The sequence below is a fragment of the Canis aureus genome, chromosome 19 (assembly GCF_053574225.1).
Source record: "Canis aureus isolate CA01 chromosome 19, VMU_Caureus_v.1.0, whole genome shotgun sequence".
In the NCBI taxonomy this organism is placed as follows: domain Eukaryota; kingdom Metazoa; phylum Chordata; class Mammalia; order Carnivora; family Canidae; genus Canis; species Canis aureus.
In genome coordinates, this window is record NC_135629.1 from 21,012,197 (window position 1) to 21,025,901 (window position 13,705).

General features: G+C 49.9%; 1 pseudogene; it reads left to right on the forward strand.

The window, feature by feature from the left end:
* The first annotated feature begins 11,364 nt into the window (after positions 1-11,364).
* On the forward strand, positions 11,365-11,824 carry LOC144291203 (NADH dehydrogenase [ubiquinone] 1 beta subcomplex subunit 2, mitochondrial pseudogene; annotated as a pseudogene).
* Positions 11,825-13,705: the final 1,881 nt, after the last annotated feature.

Below are 13,705 nucleotides of genomic sequence, written 5' to 3' on the forward strand. Positions count from 1 at the left end.
GAGACCCAAAGGAGCAGCTCTCATGATTGCATCTCTAGACACCTGTGAACTTGACCACAGTGTCTGGGAGTTGCTCTTGCTCTCCCTTACCCACCTACCCCCTTTAATTCTTCCCATACCTGGATATGAGCAGGAGCCTGCCTGCCAAGGGTGGGTGTTGTCGCTCAGCCCCCAATCTGCTCGTGCCCTTGTTGTTGTCGCTCAGCGTCCAATCCTGCCTGTCTCTCCCTTCTCCTCTTCCTTCCACCCTTGCAGAATCGCAGTCTTGCAAAGGCTACAGACCTCTCACTGCATTAGCAGAGAGGCTTGCCCAAGTCCAGGATGCCCCCTCCGGAGGCTCTGAGGGTTTTGGTGGTGATCCCAGCCTTGTCATCTGGGAGATGGGGACACAGGCTACTGTGAGGACAATAGCAGGACAGCTAAGAGCCTGATCTCTGAACTGGGCAGACTGGTCTATGAATGCTGGCTCTGCTACTGTGTGTTACCATAGGCCGGTTAATTTTCTGAGCCTCTGCTTCCTCTTCTGTACAGTGAGGATCACAGTTGTAGCAACCTCCCTCGGGGCTGTTGTGTTAATGGTTCTAACGCCCAGAGCCTGCTACCTCTTATTTCCCGAGCCCCTGCCTGCCCGTGACCCTGTAAGGCTTTGAGTCTGCTAAGGGCAGTGGGTTTCTTGTTCCAGACCAAGCACGGTGACACAAGACTGTGCCCTGCGTTGAGAGGGAGCAGCTTGCCTTCCAGCCGGATGCAGGAGAGGGAGATAAGGCACCTCTGTTTCCTCCCTTGACTTGCTGTGTCTGTCACCCGAATCTGATAAGATAGGGCCAGCCGGGTGGGCCCCCACAGCTCCGGAGGGAGGGAGGTTAAGAGCTTGGAGCTGAAGGGGACACAGACTCCTTGAAGCCTGGGCTGGTGGGGTCCTTCATCGCAATCAGGCATGGGGCAAGGGTGGCAGAGAGTGAGGATGGGGAAATGGGAAAGATCTGTAAAAATCCTTTCCCCGAGCTATGTTGATTCTTCCTTCCCTCCTTCCCACCAGCCCTGAAGATGCTCTGATAGCATAGGAAGGAATAAGGGGGGCAGGGGTGTCTCCAAAATCCACGATAGGCTCTGGGATGTCTTTAAAGTCTCCAGGAATTTTGGGAAAATTCTGCAAGGTTGCGCATTTTTCAGGGCAAAAGGGGACAGAGTGTTCGTGCAATTCTCATCCAATGGGCTTCTTCCAGTCTGGTTCCTGTGGCCGTGTCTTATGGCCATGCTTCCAAGAGCTGGTTGTTACATTTTCAGGGATTTGGAGAGCTGGTCGTTAAACATAAACATTAAATATTAAATGACAGAAACTTACAACAAAATAAGTATATTGAAAACAAAGGTAATAAATACTTCCTGATGTGTATACCTGTTACTATTGTCTCGCTCCGGGAGCTGGGTATGTCTGTTGTATCTGTAGGTGTGTTGCTGAACATTGTCCAGCTCTGCCTCGGTGATGCCACATGGATAGCCAGATGTTGGCCATGGTGGCAATATTCTTAGCAAATGCCACAAACCAGCCCTTCCCTGCACTCTGAAACTCTTATTAAACATTGACTAGTACGACACGGTGCCCACATCATCCACAACAGAATTATCTGAGGTTGTCTGAATGCAGATGCTGGAGCTCCTCTCCAGACCCACTGAATCTCTGGGTTGGGGGTGGGGAGGTGGGGGTCCCAGAATCTGTGTTTTTAGAGAGCTCCACGGAGGATTCATGAACACTGTGTAAATCCCGAGAGCTTGGAAGGGAATAAGGGAGGGAAGGAGATGTGCAGGGAAAGTGAACATGAGGAAAATTCAGGAGAATATGTCCCAGGATAGTTGTAATGTGGGTGAAGACTGAATCCCAATATCTCCCATCTTTTATTATTATTACTGTATTGAGAGAGACATCTGAGCACTGGCCATGGTTCAGACACAGCGCTAAGTGCCTTCAATGTATGTTTCATCTCTGTCTCACCTCGATGTAAAAGTCAGTTTGGGTACCCACTCTATAGATGAGCAAACTGAAGCTCAGGCTCAAGTGCCTTGCTCAGGGTCCAACCTAGTGAGAGTTAGAGAGAAAATGCAACAACGGGAGTGACAACAGAGCTGGTGATTTTATTCCAAATTCAGTGGTGGGGACCTAGAAGGGACTCGGTGAATCTCAATGGATGGACTTAACTAGAAGTCACCACCTGACCAGAGCAACATTTCCTCTGGAGCCGATCTTATGATTCAGGGTAATTTCATGAATGCCATTAACTATTTCACATGAGGAAGGAGAAATGCGCCTCCTCCCGAGATGTGAACAGTCAGGATGGGGCATCGCCATGCAGGGGTCAGGCATGGGGGAGATGCCCCACGTTGTGTTTTGTGAGGCACAGGGCTCCTCACAGGCTCGTCCTCTTCGGTTCCTTTGCTGGGCCAAAGAGTGACACTTAACACACGTCGGTGAGGGCGAAGACGAAGATGGCAGTGAGCATGGAGCTCCCAACACAGTCTGGCAGATTCAAATGAACCTAAGTGAAAAATTAAAAACACAGCAAGAGTCAAACAAGAAAGAAACCGAGTCACTGCCTGTTGTCACAAGTTTAGTTTACAAGCACGTGAAGGTTAGGGGGTAACAGGCAGGTCTGGTGGGGGCAGAGGAGGCTCAAAGTGGAGCAGCGACAGATGGAGATGGGAGGCTGGCTGATGTCCTGGGAGAGGGGTGGGTCAGGAATGCTGATGCTCGAAGTCAGGGAAGGATGCAGTGGTTTCCAAGAGCGGAAAGAAGCTTGAAAGGGCTGTGCTTGGAAGGCATCCAGGGCATTCTACCGTGAGCATCCAGCTGGGGCCAGGAGGCCATGGTGGGTGGGGGGCATCCCAGAAGGCCTGGTGCCCAGGCTGGCTGGCTTTCCCCAGGGCGTTCCAGAGGACTTCAGGACAGCATTCAGCTGACACTGAAAGAGAAACTCTTTCCTGCTCTCTACTCCCACCACGCACACCCCAAAGAGTGGTATTTCCCCCAAACCGTGATCTCTAGGAATTCTGGAAAAAGAGAGCCTCGTAGACAGGTCCAGGAATTGCTGTATATCATATCTTTTTCTGTAGAGATAATAATCATCACAGTAAAGGTTCTGAAAAGGTCTGCACCCAAGAAACATTTTTAGCCTGGTGAATCATTTGGAATGGCAGGTAGCAGACACTGGCGGACTCCACCCACATCCCTCAGATCCCTGGTTCTTGTTTCCATCCCACCCCTACTTTTCTGCCTGCAGTCACTCCTAATGGCCCCCCTGGTGCTTTTTCAGAGAACTCCCCTCTGGCTAGAAGGCCTAATGGTGTCCTGGAATTTACACCCCCCACTCCCCACCCCCCACCCCCGCGGCAGCCCTTAAGCAATGACCAATATGCTGTCCTAGTTGGGGCAGCTCTGAGGCTAATTGAGAGCCCAGAGTTCCCCCACAGGACCAAGCCAAAGCTGCCCCGGTGGGACTAGGCTTCATGGGTCGTCCCGGGCTGTGCCCTTAATGGCTCTCTCCACTCAGCCTCTGGGGAGCCGGGCCTGCCAAGACCTCATTTCTCCCGCATCAGGACTGTGTGCTTCTGAAACACCTATCGATGTGGTTTGGATCTCCTGGCCCTCTTTGGCAGGTGCTTTGATAAACTCCACCCTGGAGAATAGCCTCCACACCGTGGAATTGATTTTCTGGAGAGGGAGAGCCCTGATTTGATGAGAAGAGGCCTTGCTCTAGCTCAGCCCGTGCTTTCTGAAGCCTCTCTTTGCTGTCCTCAATCCTGGGCAGGGTTTCTGCAAGGGCTCTGAGAAGAGATTTCCTATCCCAGCACCCAGCATCTCACCTGGGGAATTCAGCAGATCGGGCCACGTGGGCTGGATTTTCGAGGCGAGCCTAATTCACCTCTGCCACGGTGCTTGTTTATTTTTGGAGAATGGGTCCCCATAAACCTTTCTCACTGTCTTGAATCTATGTCTCCCTTTGTGGCATGAGGTTTGCCTGGGAAAGAAGTCAGATGCCTGCCTGGGCCAGGAGGATAGTGGAGGGTGAATCAGCCGTGTGGTGAGGTGACTGGGAGTGACAGGGGCTGGGACAGAAAGAGCAGGGTGCCTCCCATCAGAGGGGGCAGGGCCAGGGGCTCCAAGCTAGTTGTTGCTTGTAGGAATTGGACTTACAGGCCAGGAATTTTGGGGGAAAGCCAGAGATCCAGATGTTACTCAAAATCCCTTAACTTCCCCATATTAGCAAGTAGTTCTAATGTTTTAAAACGTTGTGGTACCAAGTAGTCTAGCAGTGCAGGCTTGATGAGAGATGCCGGGTCTGGATCATCTGCAGAAAAGCAAAGATGGTGGAGAGACGCCGCCATGGAGGCAGAGGTCTCTGCAGATGTACCCCCTACCCCCAGCACACATATGTTGTCCACTCACTTTGCACATGCTGGTCCCTCTGCCTGAAACACTTGTCCTCCAATGCGTTGCCTGGCTAATTCCTTCTCATCCTTAAGACCTCTGCTTCCTCCTGATCCCGGGCCCCTGAGATGGCCTCACCTTCCTGTGAGAGCTCCCACTGGCTCTCAGCTTCCCCTTTCATAAGACTCATCCCATTTATAACTACCCGCTCAAAGTCTGTCTTCTGTGCCATTCTGCAGGCTTTCTAGGGGCCAGGACTGTGTCTGCCTTGTCCTCTGTTCTATTTCCAGCACTGGACATAAGCCTGACACACAGCAGGTGCTCAGAAGGTGTCTTTTCAGTGAATGAAAGAGTAGTGCATCCAAGAAGCTTCCCTTAAGGGTAATGAAGATCCCACACTCAGTAGAAAGGATTTTGTTGTGTCCTTGAAAACCACTCCCCTGGCTGTTGGTAGCCACTCACTGCGATTGTTCTTGTGTTCACATTGAGGCCCCCAAGGGTGGACATTGCTGAGCAGAGAGCTTAGGGCTGTGCATGCTGAGCTTTGTGAATAGAATCTCCTAGGGTGAGGGGTGACAAACTAACCTTAAGCCAAAGCTACTCAGTATTTGTTTTGGAAAATAAAGTTTTTCAATAAAACTTTTATTGATTGACAATATCAACTTTTATTGAAACATAGCTACACCCATTTATTTCTATGTTATTTTTGGCTGCTTTTGTGCTGCAAGAGCAGAGCTGTATAGTTGAGACAGAGACCATGTGGTCTTCAAAACCTAAAATATTTACTACTACAGTAAAAATGTATAGGCCTCTACCCTTCAGTGCTGCAGTGCCCAACCTGCACAGCTTTACGTAGCGGCCATGGGGCTAAGTGCACCCCAACCCAGATTTGAGAGCCACTAGCTACTGAGACCAGGCACATGCCCACAGGACTTGTGAGTAGTCCTGTTTGGCAGGACAATCGTCAGCACCCTTTCTCCATTGCCATCCATGGATAGAAAAGATGAGAGAGAGAAAGGCAGTAATCAGAGGGCCACAGATGGTATGTGGAATAGCAACCACCTTTCCCCCTGGCCTCTCCACCTCTTATGAGATGGAAAGTATAGAACAAGTCAGAGACTGGTCATGGTCCTTTTGCTCCAAAGTTGTCAAGCTCCAGGCCAGTGACTCCTGAGTGTGGAGAAGGGGCAGGAGGGAGCTGGAAGAAACGGGATAGCCTGCAGGCCCACCTTCCAGCCTACCCCCGATTAGTGTCTCCCATGGTACTATGACTGAGCCTTCCCGTCACCTCCCCTCCCCAGTCCATAGGTTGAAATCCTCACCCCCACCGTGATGGTCTTAGGAGGTGAGGCCTCTGGGGGGTGATTAGGTTAGGAAGGTGGAGCCCTCATGAATGGGATTTATGTTCTCATCACCAAATCTTCCAGCACCTCGATCTTGGAATTCCCAGCCTCCAAACAGCATGAGAAATCAATTTCTGTCGTGGGTAAGCCACTTAGTCCGTGGTGCTTCATTTTAGCAGCCCACGCAGACTAAGGCACGGGGGTCAGTGGCTACCAGTGAAGGTGGCTGGCTGTTGCCACCACAGGGATCTCAGCAACAAGAAGCCATGAGACAGATGGCCCAAAGCAGGACCTGCAGATGGGGGTAGGAGGACATTGAGCCTGAGCCCGATTTCCCATGTCGAGGGTCCTTATGGCAGGGACATCCCCACTGGGCCTTCCAGAGGACCAGCGATTGTTGCTCTAGTTATCTAATGCTATAAATAAACAAACTATCCCATAACTGAAAAGCTGAACAAAACAACAGGATTTATTTTGCTATAAATGTGTGGGTAGGTGGTTCTCAGCAAGGACAGCTTGTCTTTGACCAACTCATCCTGAGCGAAGGGGTGTCCCGGGCCAGGGCTGGAATCACCTGGGGGCTTCTTTGCTGGTATATGTGGTGGTGCTCACCAGCTGTTGGCTGAGACCTTCCCTGGGGCTGCTCGCTGGTCCACCTCCCACCTCCATCCATCCTCCCCATCAGCTGCTGGTTTTCCTCACGACATGGTGCCTGGTCCCAGTGCCCCTGAGACAGAGCTGGATGGAATTTGGATTGTGTTCTCTACCCTAGCCCAGAAGTTCCATGGCATAATTTCTACAGGATTCTGTTCCTTAGGAAGTCAGTCACGAAGGCTGGTGTATAAGGAGAGCGCATTGGAGAAATCGTGGACATGTTTTAAAACCTCCACCAATACACTTCACCACGAATGAGTCTTTGGCACCTGCCCTAGGGAGACCCCAGAAAGAATGCAGCAGCAGAAGGAAGGAAAAGGAAGCCTGTTTCCTTCTCTCACTCCATCACTGGGGGGACTCTTGCGGGAGGCGGAAACAACCTCTGTGGTCAGTGCAGACTCCAGACACCATGCTCAGTCCAGTGTTGGGAAGAGTAGGCAAGCCTTTCAGTCAAATGTTAGATTCAAGCTTTAGGGTAGGGCTAAGCCTTAAGATCCAAAGTGAGGCAGCTTTGATAATCAGAAGGGATGGCCACGTTAGGGAATGAGATGGAAAGTCAGTTAAGGAATCCTTCACTGCTTAGGGCAGCAGGGAAGGGTAAGGGTTGGGGGGACAGGTGTCCATAGGGCAGCGTAGATAGTAGCAACAACAAAAGTACAGACGGGCCATATTTCCAGCCCAGCAGCAGCAGGCTGAGAGTCCTCTCCTAACGGTCTCCTTTGAAAAGCCTTGCTCGGTAGTCCGGTCCCATGAAGTTTGCTTTTCAGGCCCTATGTTTCAGGGAAATTGGATAAATTGATCCCTGGGGGCCCTTCCCAGACTAACATTCCCCGATTCTCTTGCTAACAGGGGCCGGGTGCTGACAGTTTAGTTAGGAAACGGTGACTAAGAATGTATTTATTTCATTAAGGCAACTCTCAGTACAGACATCATAATAGTAGCTGGAGGAATTAGCTTTGTTCTCTGATTTCAGTGAAAGAGAAGTAGTTACACATGGCCTTTCCCAGTGTCTCTGTCTCTCTGGCCTCTCTGGAGATGGCAGCCTCACCCCCCACCCCTCCCCGAGTGTGATTTGACAAGAGGCTTTGAACAAATTTCTAGCAGTGGGACCACATTTGGAGCCAGACTTCTTGACTACTGGGAGTCAGTTTTACAACCCCTGGTCTTTAGAACTTCACAGCCCAAAATGTGGCCGGGAAACCATCAGCATCACCTGGGAGCTTGTTAGAGATGCAGGCTCCCAGGCTCCGTCCCAGAGCCCAGGGATCAGAATCTGCATTTTAACAAGATAGGGGTGGGGGGTGGTTCAAATCTTCTACATCAAAGTTGGAGATGTGCTGCTTTAAGGATCACAATCCCTGGCTTATTATTCTTACTCTGTCTCTTTCAAGACATCTGGAAGTCAAAGGGTCTCAGAGGTGAATTTCTTCCAGTTTTGACCCCTGGAGTCCCTGGCAACTCCCTTTCTAGCTGGTTCTTCAGTGATGGCTAGAGAGCTTAGGGGTAGCTCGCTGTAAATCACTAGCTAAAAAGAATCATGCCACACTTTCAGTGCTTGAATTTAAAATGCCCTTCTTGGAGCCCCTGGGTGGCTCAGAGGTTGAGCATCTTCCTTCGCCTCAGGTCGTGATCCTAGGCTCCTGGGATCAAGTCCCGCATCAGGCTCTCTTGCAGGTAGCCTGCTTCTCCCTCTGCCTATGTCTCTGCCTCTCTCTCTCTCTGTGTCTCGTGAATAAATAAAGTCTTTAAAAATAAATAAATAAATAAAATGCTCTTCTTTACTCCTTATCTGGAGAATGCTAGGCAGAAATACTTAATGCTAAATGGTTTCTATTCAAATGTCCGTGTTGTGGAAAGCCAGTGTCTTTTTTTTTTTTCCTTTTAATTCCAGTCTATAGCAAGGTTTCCTAACACCCAGAGCCACTTCCAACTGTGCACTTCAGACTTTAGTTAATGTCAAATGGCTTGTCCTGTTGCAAATCTCAGAAACATTTCTGTTACAAGGTGGCTTGCCTCTAGCTATTTGTATAAAAAGCTAAATGAGCAGTGGAAGGTACAATAAAAATCCTCTATGTACTAGAAATATCACACCATTGTGTTGGGCTATTGTGCATACTTCTCTTTTACCATTTCCCCCTTAGACCACGAACATAAAAACCAACAGGGAGAGGTTTATAATTTTAGACACCCACAGCTCTCTACATTGACTTGAGTTAAAATGCTCTCATCTGACCCGATGAAGTACTTCAGGCATTTCCATTTTCATTTCGAGGCATTTCCATTTTGAACAAATTTTGGCTTGATCAAGTGACAACAGTCCACAGGTGGACTCAATCCATTTTTAGGCCTAAAGTGGTATCTTACTAAGAGTGTATCAAGGCTCTTGGGCACAATCTAAGTCTCTGAGCTAGCCCACCTTAGAAGCAAGGTTTCCCAGCACTCATGTCTACTCAACTGTAGACGCCGGATGAATAGTGATAATAGTGGGTATTCTTAAAATGGCTGCTTGACATCTGCTAAACTTGCTGATGATTTTTTTTTTTTTTTTTTAGATTTTATTTATCTATTCATGAGAAAGAGAGAGAGGCAGAGACACAGGCAAAGGGAGAAGCAGGCTCCCTGAGGGATCCCAGGATCCCGGGATCATGCCCCGGTCCAAAGGCAGATGCTCAACCTCTGAGCCACCCAGGTGCCCCCTTGCTGGTGATTTTTAGTCTTCCTAAGTTTGGGTTTCCCCTGAATGCCCAGCCCAAAGCGAGTTTGGGTGCAGGGAATTGAGAAGTGGTCCCAGGAAGCCGGAGTGAGGGGAGCAAATGGGGAAGGTGGTGGGGGGGGGCTTCTCAAGTTTACTGCAGTCTGCGGGGGCCAAATGGCCTTGGGGCTTTCGAGAAGCATAGAGAACACCTCTCAGAAAGGTGCCTAAAGGGGGATCCCTGGGTGGCTCAGCGGTTCAGCACCTGCCTTTGCCCCAGGGTGTGATCCTGGAGACCCGAGATCGAGGATCGAGTCCCACATCGGGGTCCTGGCCTGGAGCCTGCTTCTCCCTCTGCCTGTGTCTCTGCCTCTCCCTCTCTCTCTCTGTGTCTATCATGAATAAATAAATTTTTAAAAAATCTTAAAAAAAAAAAAAAGGAAAGAAAGGTGCCTGTAGCTCAGGGAGTCTGGAACATTCATGCAGTGCTCTCAAACCTGGTTGGCAGAAGGCCGCACCGGGGGCACGGAGCCTGCACTGCTCTGGCCTGGGCCTTAGCCCCAGCCTCGCAAGCTCCTGCGGCCTGGGCGCCTCACGCAGAGCGCGGCCGGCCTTCGCGCGGGAGAGGGCTGGGCACTGCCGGTGAGGGTGCGTGCAGACGGGCCCCTGCCCCATCTCGCAGCACCTGTGTGAGGCAACTCTGTCTCCGTGCTAGAGCCGAGGAATGGGAAGCTGGAGAGGCGAAGCCGTGTGCCCTGCTTTGAGGTAGGGACTTGCGGGTCCCGCAGCAGCTCTCTGACCCCAGAGCCTCTTCTGAGGACTGCAGACCACCCATCCTGTTTGCCCAGGACTGTCCCAAGTTTAGCCCTGCAAGCGGCATGTCTGGGAAACCCTCAATGCCAGGCCCTAGGAGAGGACAGGGGACCTGGTGGCATTTCCCTACCTCGGCAGCTCCTGGCTTCCTCCCTGGGCTCCCTCCCCGAGCAACAGCACGCACATGGGTTCCAGACGGTCTCTCTCATCTCTTGCTCCACTTCTGCATTCCGGTGAGGCTGTTTCCAAGTAAAACCCGGATAAATTTGGATTTCATATGGTGGTTTCTCCTGAGTGAACCTTTTGTGTAGAAAGTGGGAGACCAGAAAGTTTGGTTTTTTTGTTTTGTTTTGTTGTTGTTGTTGTTTTACTTCTTTTAAATGAGGCCCATTTATTCTAATGCTCGTCGGGAGGGTGTGATGTCTAGAAATGAAATTTTATTTATCAGCTAAGTATCCATTATTGTTTCACTAGGGTTTTTTTTAATGTTAATGAAAAAAATGTGTGTGTGCACGTGAGGGTGTGTGCGCATGTAGGCACACATCATAAGTCTACGTGTATAGTTTCTAGGGCTGCTGCATCAAAGTACCACAGACCAGGTGGCTTATACAATGGAAATGTATGAACTTGTGGTTCTGGAGGCTGGAATTTTGAGATCATGGTATTGCCAGGGTTGGCGGTGAGGGAGGATCTGGTGCAGGCCTCTCTGCTTAGCTTACAGTCACCTCTCTTCCCCCTGTGTCTCCACAGCGCCTTTCCTTATGGATGTTCTGTGTCCGTACTTCTCCCTTTACAAAGGACACTGGTCATGTTGGATAAAGACCCACCCTGATGACCTCATTTTGACTTGATTGTCTCTGCAGAGAGTCTCTCTCCAAATATGGTCATATTCTGAATACTGGGGCTAGCACTTCAACATATGCATATGGGGGGACACAATTCAATACATAACACCCTTAGTTACCCTCTGGCGTAACTAAGAAGATCTCAGTTTTGCTGGGCCTTATTGCCTTACCTTCTTCCCTCCTCGTCCCCTTTGAAGCTCCTCACAGTCTTCGCCTTGGAGGATCCCACTGACTCAGCTCTACTTCCTATCAGAATACGTCAGGCAGAGAATCAGCAGGTGTGACATTCCTATAGTTCCCTGACTCACACCTTCAACAAACATTTATTGAGCACCTGCTGGGTGCCTTGCAATGGGCCAGATGCTAGAGAACAAAACAGAGATGAACAAGACTCAAGCCCTACCCTCACGAAGCTCACACAGGGTATAGGAAGAATCTAGTCCTTCGAGCCAAATGACTTTTGGTTCAGATTCTGCTTTTATTTTTATCCAACTTTTGGTGGCCCTGGCTTGTCACATGAGATCTCTGAGCCTCACTTCTATTCTTGGCAGTAGTAGGCAGGGCAGGTGATGAAAGTGCTCAGCCTTAAGAGGGGCTCTCCGGGTGCTGGCTAGCATGTCGGCTCTGATGCGCTTGGCGTCTTTGGTTCACGTTGGAGGCCAGTTGTTCAGAGGCCCCGGCCAGCAGGCGGCTGGAGGCGGTGGAGTCCATCATGCTGGTGGCAAGGTGCATATTGAGCCCCGGTGTAGACAGCTTCCCCAGCTGACCAGGTCCCAGATGATCCAGGCCGAGTTCTTCAGTGGCACCATGTGGTTCTGGATTCTCTGGCATTTTTTGGCATGACTCAGATGCTGTGCTGGGTCACTTTCCATATCCAGATCCTTCCCAGTGGATGGATGAGAAACTAGGTATCCTTCCTGATGATGAAGACTGAAAATATAGATTGAACTCTTTGCAAGCAGGAGCCAGGTGAGAATTTCAAGCAATTACGGACTTCATATTGTACATGAAAGTTGTACAATTAAAGTATTTTGGTCAACAGTGGAAAAAAAAAGTGCTCAGCCTTCAGGGTTGTTGTGAGGAGTAAGGGTCCAAGTAAGTGCCCAGCACAGTGCCCGGCACACAGTAGCCATTTAGTTAATAGCTGTTCAGTGAATGAGAAGTATGTGCTCAAGTAGTAGCACCAAAGTGATTATTAGGAATAGCTAATTGTATAAACAGATAAAGGAAAAATCCAAAGAGGTAGGTCCTACCCTAGGCTGCGGAGGTCTATGATAGTGTAATTTTGGTCTGTTGGGCATGTTTCTTTGGGTATCCCCTCCACATGCTGTGAGTCCCACTGAAGCCCATCTAAAGTGCCCTGCATCCTCAGGGCGAGGTTAGGCCCATGACCTCAGATGGCCAAAGACTGAAAAGTTTGTCTTCCCTGGCCAAAATACTGGGTTCACTGATGCATAGAGGAACAACAGGGCCAATGATACCTCCCTGGAAACGCCATCTGTGTGTTGAAAGAGAGGGTCTTGTTTTCCACTGGCTTGCTAAACTGGGACTACATGTAGATAGCAGTCATTGTCCCATGCTGCATATAAGAGGACATCTGGGGACAGAACTAAGGAATGGAGATAAGAGAGAAGGAGACAGGAAACTGACAAAGTTGATGGTACTGTCTGAGACCCTGGATCCAGCCATGGTTGAAGCTAGACCTGCCCCTGAACATCACCTTCCTGAGTCTGGAAGTTATCTATACTGGCCTAATCTGAGCTGAGCTGAGAGATCTCTGCCTTAATAGTGGGTGTGAACAAAGTGATTGGGAACCCAGAAACTGGTCCTACTAATCTTGACAAGGAGTATCAACTTAGTTTTCTTGAAGCGCATGACACGTGGGCCCTCTTCAAAGATTAGCCCATCCTCACCCGGCAGAGGAGCCCAGAGGCACTGGAAGGAGCGGTGTGTGTGCAAAGGGAGTGATGGGTGGAAGGGCAGGGCATATTCATGCTGGAGAGGTTGTGGCATATTCAGCCACAACCTTGTGGCTATGGTTGGAGCTGGATCTTATTACTGGGGATGGAGAATATGGTTGGACTATGAAGGGCCTTGAATGCCAAGGCAAAGTGTCTTTGTTCACTCAAGTCAGGGTCCTCTGCTTTTTTCTCTCCCTCCCCTTGGGAGGAAGATGTGGAGGTGAGGGGAGAAATTGTTTGAAAGGGGGAGAAATCTTGTCTCCAGGCTGTCAAATGTCAAGGGAGGCACCCATTTCCCCCACATTTTTCCAGTGTCTGAGTACCCAACCTGAAGACAATAACTGAATGGGAGGGACCAGTTCATCAAGAAGTTAGGCCCATGGTTCCTGTGCTAAAAATACTGATAGATACGGGTGAGCAAAGGCCCAGAAAGAGGACCTGACACTGAGTGAAGAACTTGAATGCTTTAGCGCAATTTCTTCTTCAAATGGGAAGAAGGGAGCATGAAAGAGGAGGCAGGCAGGTATCGTAGACAGAATAATGGCTCCCAGAGGTGTCCACGTGGAATTCCCGAGGTCAAAACCCCATAGGATAGGTTACCCTACATGGCATAGGAACTTTGTAGGTGGGGTTAAGGGAAGGATCTTGAGGCAGGAATGTTGATGATCCCAGTGGGCCCATGTAATCACAAGATAAGAGGGAGGTAGGAGGGCCAGAGACCGAGAAGGAGGTGTGAGCATGGAAGCAGATGCCACGTTGCTTTCATTGCTGGAAGGGGCCACGCTCTGAGGAATAGTGATTCAGTCCCACGGGAAGGTCCAGGTTGGAAGTGGGTGGTGGGATTATCTCCCTGCCCCATGCAACATACCAAACCAAACTCGTGGATCTGGGTGTGTACTATTTCGGGGAAGGCCATGGAGTCAGACAGGGGTCATCTTGAAAACAAGAGGACGGCACTATTTTAACAGAGGAAA